The sequence below is a fragment of the Lissotriton vulgaris genome, chromosome 12, assembly GCF_964263255.1.
Source record: "Lissotriton vulgaris chromosome 12, aLisVul1.2, whole genome shotgun sequence".
NCBI lineage: Eukaryota > Metazoa > Chordata > Amphibia > Caudata > Salamandridae > Lissotriton > Lissotriton vulgaris.
The window spans coordinates 569995879-570009360 of NC_141700.1; the positions used below are offsets into that span (position 1 = coordinate 569995879).

General features: G+C 41.9%; 1 protein-coding gene across 14 annotated transcripts in view; it reads right to left on the reverse strand.

The window, feature by feature from the left end:
* The window catches only part of USF1 (upstream transcription factor 1), a 173608-nt gene that overhangs the window by 155028 nt on the left and 5098 nt on the right, over positions 1–13482 (reverse strand). For 3 of the 14 annotated variants that reach the window (XM_086945407.1, XM_086945405.1, XM_086945402.1), the window contains exon 2: positions 10491–10552. The exons of the other annotated variants lie outside the window; for them this stretch is intronic. The gene's annotated coding sequence lies outside the window, so the exon portion shown is untranslated. The remainder of the gene's footprint in view (positions 1–10490; positions 10553–13482) is intronic. 14 annotated transcript variants of the gene reach the window in all.

Consider the following 13482-nt stretch of genomic DNA (forward strand, 5'->3'; position numbering starts at 1 on the left):
AGGCAATTACTCTCTCACATCCACCAATCCTTTGAGTAAGAGATGCCCCTAGGCCCTTGCTGCTAGCATCTGTAGTCAGTGTCTTTTTTTCATTGGGATCAAACATGCCTAAGGTAGGTGCCTTGGCAATGGCCGACTTCACATACTTGAATTCCTCTTGGCACTCACGACTCCACACAAATGTACTACCCTTTTTCAAGAGTTCCCTCGTTATGTGTGTGTGTGACTAGAAACGTTTTCAATGAACTTTGTCATGTACTCCACCAACCCCAGGAAAGATCTGAGCTCATCCTTATTAGAGGGAGCAGGTGCTAACATCACCGCATCCACCAAGCTGGTTTTTGGCTTAATTCCTTCTCCTGAAATGGTGTGCCCTAGGTAAGTTACAGACTTCACTCCTATCTTGCACGTGTCCTTTTGGGTGGTAAAACCTGCTTTACTCAACTTGCTCAAAACTTCTCTTAAGTTCGTGTTGTGCTCACCCTCTGAGTCTCCATAAATCAGTATATCGTCCTGAAAGCACAGGACTTTCCCAAGACCCTCTAGGATGTGTTGCATAATACGTTGGAAAACTGCCGCCGCGGATGCCAGCCCGAAAGGCATGCGGTTATATTGGTATGCCCCAAATGGCGTGATGAAGGAAGTCAGGCTTTTGGACTCCGGATGAAGGGCAACCTGGTGGTAAGCCGCTGAGAGGTCCAAAACACTGAAGAATTTTGCACCTTTTAACACACTGAGCATCTCATTTATTCTGGGGAGAGAATGCCTTTCTACCCAGATGTTTGCATTGAGGTCCCTAAGATCCACACACAGGCGAATCCCTCTCCCACTCCCTTTTGAAGCTACAACAATGGGGGCGAGCCACTCAGAACTCTCAATTTTTTCAATTACCCCAATGGATTCCAATTTCTCCAGTTCACTTTTTATTGAGTCCCTTACCACCAATGGCACCGATCTAGCTTTATGTACCGTGGGCTTGTAATGCTTCTTCAACTTTATCTTATGCAGGAAGCCTTTCAACAATCCTAACTCATTTGAGAATACCTCGGGGAAATCCTCACATACATCTGTACCAATGCTTGGTTGTTCTATCAAGTATACTGGCTCTGGAGCATTAGGATCTAACTTGATGCCTAGGTCTTTTTGATGTTTCCACCCCAGTAAGCACGATCCTTTCTTTGTTAAATACACTTTTCCCACAGTGACTCTATCCTTAAATCTTATGTGCATAATGACCATTCCTAACAGGGGTATGGTGTCACGATTGTATCCACCTGGGTTGATGTCTGGTGGTAACAGTTCATATTCTTTGTCAGCAGACCTTGTTTTAAATGTAGTTTCATTTATGAGTGTGTAGGGTGAACAAGAATCTTCATATACATTATAGGGTACATTGTCAAGCTTAATCTCACACTCAGGATAATTACACTCAGAACTCTCAAGAAGTTCGTTAACCTGGAATACAATATCCCCTCTGGGTTCCTCCTCATCCAAAATAACATGGGTCGCCTCTTTTTTCATGTCATGACACACCTTGGTAAAATGAACCCTTTTGTTGCACTTCCTACACATGGCTCCCCTTGCTGGACATTTCACACTATTTTCTAGGTGATTTGGATTGCCACAACGGAAGCATTTCAACTTTTGTGTTTCATCTCTCAGGAAGGAACTTCCCTTCCCTTAGGTACATACTTGCTTTTGTCATGCTTATTAGACACTTTCAATATTTCTTCCTCACAAACTTGTTTCACTTCTACAGCATCCTTCATCTCATTCATGCAGAATGCTGTGTGCTCAATGCTTTTAGCTATATCCACAGCTTGTTTCAAATCTGGGGCATCTGCTAGTAACTTTTCTTGTATCTTTTTATCTGATGTACACCTAACCAATTGGTCTCTGATTAGAGAATCCGTCAGGTTTCCAAAATCACAAGTGGAAGACAAACCTCTGAGGACTGCTATATAATTCACTACTCTCTCTCATACTTCCATTGAGACCTTGAAAAGAATTTGTGTTGTTCCAAAACTACGTTAATTTTCTTCCCAAACTGTGCATCTAGTTTTTTCAAAGCAACTTGATATACATCAGGTGGACCCTCACCATCCCCTTCTCCACCACTGCTTTCGCTAACAAATTCGGGTAAATTATCATAAATCTCTCTAGCATGCTTCCCTAGGTTGTGTAGCAAAATGTGAAGTTTCCTGACAGATGAGAACCTGTTACCTCCAATTGCTATTAAATAGGACTCAAAAATCCTTACCCAATTTTTCCACGGAGGGAGAGGTTCACCATCTTCATTTAGGAAGGGTGGTGGTTGTGACATTGACATTGCTGTTGCCATTTGGTGAATTAACTCTTGGAAGGGTACCAAAGTGTAAATATGTGAGCAGGTAAGTGGCTATATGGTCTACCTAGCTACCACCCGTTACTCACTTATAACCCCCTTAAACCACTTTTCTATTAATTTTGGGTATACTGACAAGCACAACACTTCTATGATATTTTCCACCTTCACAGGATTGTACTCTTCCCAGCATGAGAGTATAATATAAACATTGCTATGAATCCTATCCACAATAGCAGATTTCAAAGTCAATTGCCACCAACTGTTCTTAAAAGTCCTCCAGAAGCTGTGCCTATCAGCGTGATTACTAGGAAGAGAGTCCTGACAGGCTTCCTGAATAAAGCTGTGCCCGTCAGCGTGATACTACAATTTACCTTTCCCTTCTTCAACACTAATAGGCTTCTCAATAGCTGTGCCTATCAGCGTGTCAACACCCTCAGCAATACTCTGGCTTCCTTCATAAACGCGCTCAGCAGTCGCTCGATCAGGCGCTAATTCTGTCACCAGTTCGCCGAGATACATACAGAACGCCCTCTCCTGGCCGAAATGAGTTCACGCTGCTCCTCTGCTCTAATGCGCGGCTGACAGAACACCGGCCGCCTCGTTTCGCTGAGAACAGCTGACAGGCTTGGCCCGCAAATCATTCAAAAAACTTCTTCCTTCAAGTCTCTTTACACACGACTTTGAGGAAGGACGGCTGTACAATTACTCTGACGCCGCATATCCTCTCAAGTAGGCAGGAATCCGTGGTACACGTCAGCTTTAAAATCGCCGACCTCTCATTAACGTATCGCAATCGTTTTACAAGCAGGCAGCTCACGAAGCGAGGCGTTATTTCTTTTCCAGACACATCAAAGCGAACGCTGACATCGCTTGAGACTACGCCTTCAGTAATTGTCTTAATCCAGACACCTCAAGGATCAAAGCGCGATCACCATGCGGGCACAAACAATTATGCGCACATTGTTTACATAAGTCTCTAAATTACGCGCTTGGCGATAAATCACTTCGCTTTAAATCCTTTGTGACTCACTGTTTCCTTTGTTTTATGGACGTGATTAGGCTCTCGGCAGTGCTGAATTATCGGGTGAAGACCAGGACCTGCCCCCCGCGCAGCCCCGTCGCCAATTTGTTAGAAGTAAACACAGCCACACAGCTGATGAAGAAGAGCTGGTTTATTTACGTCTTGGTCTCTGCACTGCCAGCCTCTCAACACAACGTTCTAAGTCAAACGCCTCACCAACATTCCATGGGTCTGATAACAGCGCACGGACAATAGGGGTGAGTGGAACGTACCATATCAGTTATCTCTAACATTGGAGATTATAACATCTACCTTTAATAATGCAGAGACCATTGCATTGTAAATGCTTGTTTAACGTAAGGCAAGGCTGTGCCATAGATATGCTGTGGGATATCAGTTCACAAATGTATCTACATGAGCAGTTATAGAAGACTGATTTAGGGACAGCAGGCTGTGTGACTGAATACTCCTTGTCTCTGTGTTCATAAGTTAATCTGTTCCTCATTTTATCATTCTGGCAAGCCTTGCGGGTTTTCTGGTGCAGGAAAGTCTCCTGTCTGATGCGCTGTACATGAAAGTCATAGTGCTTACCAGTAGAACATTGTTGGAGCCCAACTAAAGATATAATGATAACACGGGCGACTTCTGAACGCAGGTCAGAACATTAGTAATTGTCTGGCGAAGCTGATAAAGAAAACTGTGTACTGGACTTTTAACCCCAGTGGAGAGACTGCATACAGGTTCTTGCTAGTAAATCCGTGTAGCTGGTCATATAGGACACCTTCATGCTCTTGGTTGCATGTATAATGTGCATGGGTAACATGGGGTGCCTCAAACTGGTGTACCTGCATGTATAGACTCTAAAAAGGAGTATGTGCGCCAAAGCGTTGGTTGTAGTCCGAGATAGCCGTCCTAGAATGTCACCCTGTGCTACTCCCTAGATTCCCTGTGATTTCTTTGTGAAGCCATGTGCCAAGACTGATTTGATCATCCAGCGGAAGACATTGTGTGGCAGGAACTAGATCTGAACCGGAAGTCTGGCCAGGGCTTATCTTGATCCACTGGAACTGGTGCAGGAGCGCTAGCCAACTCACAGCATCTCTCATTAGAATGGAACCACAACGCTTGGTTAATGACAGTGCTCAGAAAGGAACGTCAGAGGTTCACCATCACAAAAAGACTTAAGCAGCCTCTCCATCACTAGGATCTTCTGTTTTTTGCAGAAAGGATCTACTTGGAATCAACAATAGAAGGGTGGTGATTGCACTTTAATGGTTGCCACATACCTGTGGTCAAATAAATGGAAAATGTATTCTGCTGTGTTTGCTTGACACAAAGGATGGGCTAACATGAAATTTGAATGGACAGCGAACCTGAACTAACTGCACCTGAGACAAGATAAAATGTAATAGTCAGCATATGGTAGCATAAGCGCAAAACCAACCAGTGGGACGTTGACCAGGTTAGTAGGCCGGAGGATTGGGCAGAAACTGCTAAAAGATTTGGAATTCAAATTAGCTATCGGAAACAGGTTAATTAAAGGTGTGGCCTCTGTCTCTTTTGTCTACTGGTATTTTACTATAGAGCATAATAGTTGGTCTCTTTAGCATGTCCAGTGCTCAACTTCTTCTTCACGGAGTCCTGCGCATAGACTTAAACAAGATCTGGAACAAAAGCTTTGCAAGACTTCTTTCTAGTGATAACAACCATACTTTGGGGAATAAGATGAAATGTCTGCTTTTTCTAACAGACAAAGAAGGACGACTTCCCAGTGAGAGGAGAGAATTTCCTCTTTTCAATTCGTAAACCAGGTTTGCATGCATGGTTTGTCTTAAGGGGGTCCTGGATACTGAACCTTTAAATACCATGGGGCCTGCGAACAACTGCTCAGTCCAACCTGCGGCTACAGAGTGGCATTTGCAACCTGCAACTACAGAGTGGCATGCCAGCCATCTTCTATGATTGATAATGTTGAGCAGTCTGTGTGTTGGCACCATCCATCTACCATTCTTCTTTTTTGACAGGTACAAATGAGGTCTCCTTGTGTTGGCACCAGGCATCTGGAAACTCTACACACATTAATGATGGTAAGTGTTGCTGTGCTTATCTAACTTGGAGATTAGCCACACATTGGTAATGCTTGCCCAGGCATGCAAGTTCAAAACACAGCAGCTTGTAATATTCAGTCAAACCAAAATGCTAATGCTTTGAATGCCTTGAGCGATAGAATTTGTAGATCTTTCAGACAAAAATGACAACACTGCTTGGACCTTCAAAGTATTGCAAGAAATACATTTGCCCACTGATCTAAATGTTTTCTTACAAACCATGTTTCAAGAGTGAGCCCTGGTTGTTTGACCTTGCTAACCGTTGATTGCCAAAGGGAGAAGAAGGTGGCAATTTAGTGAGCCTAAGGTAACTGCTGATTTCAATTGTTTGGAAGGACAGCTGCATTACTAGTTACAAAGATTGTCTAACTGCCCAGGACTGACACATGCCCTAGGAAATTGGCCTGACAAACACTGACAACGTTACCTTAATAGTAATGAAATAATATAAATAGTTTACAATGAATAACATTACCTCGGCATTACATTTATTGTGAATTTTACCTGTGCTACCCGATCTATATATTTTGCCACAAACCGAAAGTCTAAAAGTAAGCCTTACTTTTTTAATCCACTACCCCTTGAAAGTCCAATCATAGAGACACTAAACTTGTAAATTCAGTAACCTTCTAGCATTACCAGTTTCCTGGGTATTTCAAGGACACCAGAAATTATGGTAATAAGGATTGATGAACTGTTCTTACGTTATCATGTCTAAAAGAACTGGGCCGACACAGCCCAAGTTATGAACTTTGGTGAAAGGCACAGACAGTGAGTAACCGTAGACTGCCATCGGGTGTACGGCGGCCATGCATATGCTGAACTACAAACCAAAACCTAAGGCAAGGACTGGATTATTGAACATAAGGTAAGGTTGTGCCATATATATGCTGTGGCCTAGCAGGTAACATTCTCCTGGTCATGAGCAGGTCTAAAATTCGGATTTAGGGATAGCAGGATGTTTGGCTGAATATTCCTTTGCACAGTCGTCACAAGTCAGTCAGTTACTCATATCATTCTGGCAAACTTTGCGTGTTTTTTGGTGACAGAAAGCCTTCGGACAATTGCTCTACCTGGGAAAGGCTTAGTGCCCACCATAAGAGTGCTAGGCTTTGCTAGAGCCCACCTAAAGTCACAGCAATTACAAGAGTGACCCCAGGTAAATGCGCTGTTAACAGTTGGGGAGGCTTAGTACAGAAATGGGGTACAGGGCTTTTTTAACCCCAGGAGGGGAGACTGCATACGGTTCTTGTTTTTAAATCTGTCTTGTTGGTCATGACTAGGCTCCTTAATTCTCTTGATTGTATGTGTAGTGTGCATGAGCTACATGTGGGGTGCCTCAAGTTGGGGTACCAGCGGATATAGACTCTAAATGATTAAGAGGTGCAAAGAGTTAGATATAGTCAGAGATAGCTGTGCTAACATGTGACCCTGCCCTACTCCATAGATTCTCTCGTGATTTCTTTGTGAGGCAACGGACACTGCATGACTTTATCATACAACGGAAGGGCTTTTGTTGCAGGAACTGGATCTGAACTAGAAATTCTGACTAGGGCATATCTTGATCTACTGGAACTTGTCCAGGAGCTCTAGCCAAGTCGCATCATAACTGATTAGAATAGAACCAGTTCCAGTAGGAGATGTTGTGACCTGGCAAAAGTGCAACAATTGGTTAATGACAGTGGTCTGAAAGCAACTCCAGAGCCTCACCCTACACAAAAATATTTGAGCAGCCTGCCCATTCCCGGTTTTCTCTGTTTCCTGTTGAAAGCAGAAACAATCCACATGAAACCCACAATAGGACGGGGGGGGGGGGGGGGGGGGGTTTAATGATTGCTACAGAACTGTGGTCAAATAAAAGGAAGGTGCTCTGCTATGTGTGATTTGTTCTTCACAAAGTAAGGGGTTAACTTGAAATTTGACGGGAGAGCAGACCTAGACAAACTGCACCTTGGATAAGATATAATGTCCTCATCAACATATGACGGCGTAGAAGCAAAACCAACATGTGGAATGATGGCATGTGCTTGAGGCAGAGGGTTGGTAGAAAGGGCTCCATGCTTTTGAATTCATGTAGCTGCATGAAGTAGGAGACTTAAATGTGTTCACTTTGGCTCTCTTTGTCTGCTGGTCTTTCACCAAACATCATATTAGCTGGCCCCTCCACTATATCATATGTTCAACTTCTACTTTAAGGAAACATGCACACAAACGCCATGCCTGGTTTTTTTTTCTAGTGGTGAGAACCATACTTTTGGAAACAGAATAAATTTTGCTTCTTCTAAAGGACCAAAAAGGCAAACTGCCCAGTGTAGAAAGAAACTCCTGTTTTCATCCACAGACTAAGTTTACATGCACTGTCTGTCTTGAGGCTGTCAGAGTTACTAAACCTTGGAATACCATTGGCCTGAAACCACTGCTCAGCCTGAACTGCGACTAAAGAGTGGCATGTGCAACCTGCGACTACAAAGTTGTGTGCCGCACATCTTCTGGGACTTAATCTTGAGCTGCCTGTGTGCTGTTTTTCTGTGACTGGTAATAATGTGCTTGCTTGTGTTGGCTCCCGGTATCTGCAAACTCTACACACATAATTGATAGTAAGTCGTGCTGTGCTTAGCCAACTAGGGATTAGCCCCAATTTTCAAAAGCTTGCTCAGGCATGAAAGTTCAAAACACAGTAAACAGGGATACCCAGGCAAACTTAAATGCTAATGCTTTCAATGTTAAAGTTACTAGTTGCAATATAGGAACAATAACATTTTTAGACCTTTTAAACTAAAATTACAACATTTCTTGGCCCTCCTATTTATTGCAAGAGAGGCACATGCCTGGTGATCTAAATGTTTTTCTGAACATCATGTGTCAAAAGTAAGCCTTGATGGTTCCATCTTGCAACACTTTGATTTTCAAAGTGTAAAGAAGGTGGTACAACGCAATTTAGTGAGACTCGGGTAATAGCGGAATTAAATGTTTCAAAGGACAGCTACATTAATTGTTACAGATATTGCCCATCTGCCCATTACTGACATGTGCCCTGGAACATGGCCTGAAAAACACTTGCCAAATTAACTTAATAGTAACACAAAATTATTATATTTTTTTTTACAAAAGAATAACACTACCTGGACATTACATTGATAGTCAATTTTACCTCTGCTACCAGATCTAGATATTCTGCCATACACCAAACACAAGCCTTACTTTTTGAATCCGCTACACCCTGAAAGTTAAACCCTAGTAAAAAAAAATGAAATTTTGTGACCTTGCAGTATTACTGGTTTTCTAGGCATTCCAAGGGCAGCAGCAATGCTTGTTACTAGAATGGCTGAGCTGTTCTTTAGTCACACAATGATCAGAGAACTGGCTTGACACAGCCCAAGCTACAGGCACATTCAGTCAGGTGAATGACCATACATATGCTGAACCACACACCAAACCCTCAGGCCTATCAGTGTTAAGCTTCAAAGTGACGTTGGTGATGCAGGTAGCAATAGGAGACCTACAATAACAAAATCTTTGACTCGAGTTGGATAGTCTCCATCGTGGGAGAGGATGATCGTGCGTCACCAATAAAAAGATGAAAAGGCAAAATGTTAAAACAAAATGAGTGAATATGTTTACAGTGGGACGTGGTATATCCATTTTGAATAAGGGAGGGCAAACCAGGATGGAAATCAGACATATATGGGGACCAGAGAAACAATCTTGAAATGGTACTCCAGACAAGACTAGAGCCAAAGCTTTGTCTCTGATCTCAGAGTCTGTAAAGAAAGACGGTGAAAGAACCAGGGCAATCAACCCACATTTGTGGATAATGCTGATCATCAATATAACGAGAACTTGGAATGAAAACAACTACCTGTGCAAAATTTAAGATATCATTGGTTCTCAAAGTACAGCAGTCGTTTGTGGACTGCATTCTCAGGAACCTTCCCAGGTAGAGGAATGAGAGAGGATGATACTTTTTTTTTAATTGGTGGGTTTGCTCTGGGCTTCATCATTGGTTCTCAAAGTACAGCAGTCGTTTGTGGACTGCATTCTCAGGAACCTTCCCAGGTAGAGGAATGAGAGAGGATGATACTTTTTTTTAATTGGTGGGTTTGCTTTGGGCTTCATCATTGGTTCTCAAAGTACAGCAGTCGTTTGGGGACTGCATTCTCAGGAACCTTCCCAGGTAGAGGAATGAGAGAGGATGATAATTTTTTTTAATTGGTGGGTTTGCTTTGGGCTTCTTAGGCTAGGGCACTAGAATAGTAGTTTAAACAATATTTAATAACAGCAGTGGAGAGAGTCAGGAGCACATGATAATGGAAACCATAGGGTCTGTAAACTAAAGCAGGTTCCGAAAATATTCATGAACTAAGATGCATGGTTGGACCAAAAGAGGAATCTTCAAGATGGAAACAAGTACTGGCAAAGACAACAAAGAAGGCTGGCAAAGTCAAGCGGGCACTATTTTCAAAAAAATACGATGCCTAAACACGCTGGTCACATGACTGCAAGTAAAAAAATTTAAACAAATTACCACTGCATACAATTTTCACTGAAAAACAGGGACGAGTCCTAACAGGCAGGATTAAAAACCTGTTTAGTTTTAATGAACATCACAGGGAAATGTAGTTTTTAAAAATGCTAATGTTGTATTTGAATTACTATAACCTAAGGACATTGTGTAAACACACAATTATGATTACAACAAATACATAGAATACCAAGCATTTGCAATGCAATAGGTCTCGCATTTACACAAGGTTGAGCTATTGGCATTGTAAATGGCAATTCTTTTTATTTATGTTTTGGTTTTTAAAACAAATAAAAGGCATTGTCATTTACAAAGCTAATAGCTTATACTCTCATAAATGTGAGACCTATTGCATTGTAAATTCTTTGTGTTATTAAAGTTGTCTTTCTTTTTCAAACCAAACCCCCAAATTTATTCTGCTGCTGTAAAGGCAAAAGAATATGGTGCCTTTTAGTAAAATAAAAAAATTCCATATTACTGTGTCAGACATACTGGAAGGGCTGGGACGGTGTCAGTGGCACAGGGAGTCCTGTTTAACGTGCAGCTCACTGCCACTGTGAAAGAAGAACAAATATGTTGGTTTTTAAAAATATAAAAGGAGATAGAGTGTTAGTAGCAGGGCAAGTCGTACTTGACGTGCAGCTCACTGCCACTGTAGAAGGTGAAAAATATTATGCTTTTTAGTAAAAATAAGTAATTCCTTGTTACTTCAATGTATATACCAGAAGAGCTGGGAAAGTGTCAATGGCACAGCAAGTCCTGATTTACCTGCAGCTGACTGCCACTAGCCCATTTCATTTTTCTAACATTTGCCAAAAATCAAGAAGTTTCAAACGAAAGCATGTTTAACTGTACGTGCTTTATCCAATCCATAAAATAATCCAATTTAACACGGCCAAAAAATGTGAACAGGCAGCACGTTGATGGACTCACACACTTGAACACTGTCCCTCCCCTAAAAATGCTGCCAAAAGCAGTAAATGCCACGTTACTGCGTTGGAAAGACAGGAAGGGCGCGGCGATTGTCAGTGGCAGGGGCTGTCCTGTTTAATGTGCAGCTGACTGCCGCAGTAAAGCCGATAGATATGGTTCCTTTTATTAAAATGTAAAAGGTCCATAACACCGCGTCAGATATACAGGAAGGGCTGGGACAGTATCAATGGTTCAGAAGTCCTGCTTTACGTGCAGCTGACTACTACTGCCATATTTGATTTTGATAACATTTGCCGAAAAACGAGAAATTTCAAGATAAAGCATATGTAACTGCACGCGTTTAATGGATGCGCAATTAACTGTGTAAAATAAAACAGTAGAAAAAGTAAATAATCCAGTTTTGTAGGGGCAAGAAGCTCTGAACAGCACATTGTTGGAATCGCAAACTCGAACACTCTCCCTCCCTTAAAAAAAATTGGCAAAAGTAGCAGATGCCATGTTACTGTGTAGGAAAGACAGAAAGGGATGGGACTGTCAGTGGCATTGCAAATCTTGTGTGGCGTGCAACTGAATGCCACTGTATAATACGGAAAATAGGGTGCGTTCAACAAAATTAGGAGATACCAAAGACTGGAAGGGCTGGGCAGTGTTAGTGACACTGCAAACCCCCGCTTTACGTGCAACTCACTGCCACTGTAAAAGGTAAAAAATATGGTGCCTTTAAGTAAAAGTATTTAATGTAAATATACTGCGTCGGATATACTGGAAGGGCTGGGGCAATGTCAGTGGCATGGGAAGTCCTGCTTAACGTGCAGATGACTGCAATTGTAAACTTAAAATAAAATGGGGGCTTAAAAAAAATTGGAGATACCTTGCTACTGTATTGGAAAGACTGGAAGGGCTGGGACAGTGTCATTAGCACAACAAGTTCTACTTCATGTGACGGTAACTACCACTGGGCCAGAAGCCTCTTATGACCATTGCGACAAGCCTTTAGCAAAAGGAGGAGATGCCACGTTATTGCATCTAAAAGGCTTGAAAATCTGGAACAGTGTCAACAGTATGGCAACTCCTGCTTGATATGCAATTAACTAACACTGGTCCAGTAGCCTTGGATAACTAATACGGTAAATAAGGGAGTTTATATATAAAGCGTATCTGAACATCATATAATTCTAGGTCAAATCACTGTATCTATCCATGCCTACCAAATAAACCGTTCCATGTTTAGTATAAAGCGCACAGATACCTTCATGTTGGCGCCGAGCATGATTTTTTTTTGCGCACATCTGATGGACTCATGTTTAATTACATAATTCAAGATGAAAATCAACCTTCAACCAAGTTTAAAAAAGTTCCTTATAGTAATAGAAGAAAATAACACAGTATTGAGTCTAAAAGGATGGAAGGTCTGGGGAAATGTCAGTAGCACAGCAAGTTCTGCTTCATATGCAAAAAACTGCCACTCACCCAATTTGCCTTTTATAACTATTGGGGAAAGCCTTGTCGCAAAAAGGAGGCGATGCCACATTATGGTGTCTGAAAGGCTGGAAGTTCTGGGAGAATGTCAGTGGCATTGCAACTCCTGCTTCACAGACAACTAACTGCCATAAAAAATACTTTTGACCATATAGCCATGGCGGACAATATGGAAATTCATATAGTCTTCAAAGAATGTTTTGAAACTATAACACGCACATTTAATAAAATTGTTGGGTGAATTTATTTGCCTGTAAACATCCCATCGACTGAGCGTGTTCATGTCTAAAATACAAAACACAATACCTAAACCATCATTCTATCAGCTCAGCACATTTTAACCTAACAGCAAACCAAGAGCTTGTCAAAAATGCACTGACAATATAATCGTGCACAAACAAATGCTATCAGCTAAGCATGTTTTATATGGACACCCTACCCCAATTTTTAAAATAAAAAAAGTGAAGAGAAACGTTGTGTAAGGAAGCAAAGATTTCATAAGTAAATGCCAACAGCTTTTGAACAAATAGCTAGAAATTAAAACAAATTAAACAAGTCTGCTTCCAGTCTGCCGTCCCCTTGTTAGAAATTCTTAAAGTAAAGGTTTTGCAGACATGAAAAAAGTAGCAGCATGTGGTCTACAAACCAGACCACTTTGCTTTTAGTGGTTAATTTACGAGAAACAATAGATGGTGTCAGGCGGGCAACTAGAGACATATTTTGGGAGGGGGGGGGTAATTCTCCTCACCATAGACAGAGTGGTTGTAAGAAGGGGTGAACACACAATACAAGCCTCATTTACATGTAAATGGTCTTTTAGAGACCTGTTAAGTACTCAGGTGCGGCTGTAATTTGATGCTCGCCAGCCCGTGAAGCGGTCTCTGCCCGTGCTGACACACACACGGGGGGCAGGGGCTGAAGCCCCGCGAGCCCAATGGGTGAGGCACGCCTGGATGGTGTTATAGATAAGATTCAGAGACTTGCTGGTCAGACAGTAAACAAAGTGCTGGAGGGCATGTGTATGCCCCGTGGAAAGTATCTAGTTAGGCAAACGTTTAACAGATGGTAACTT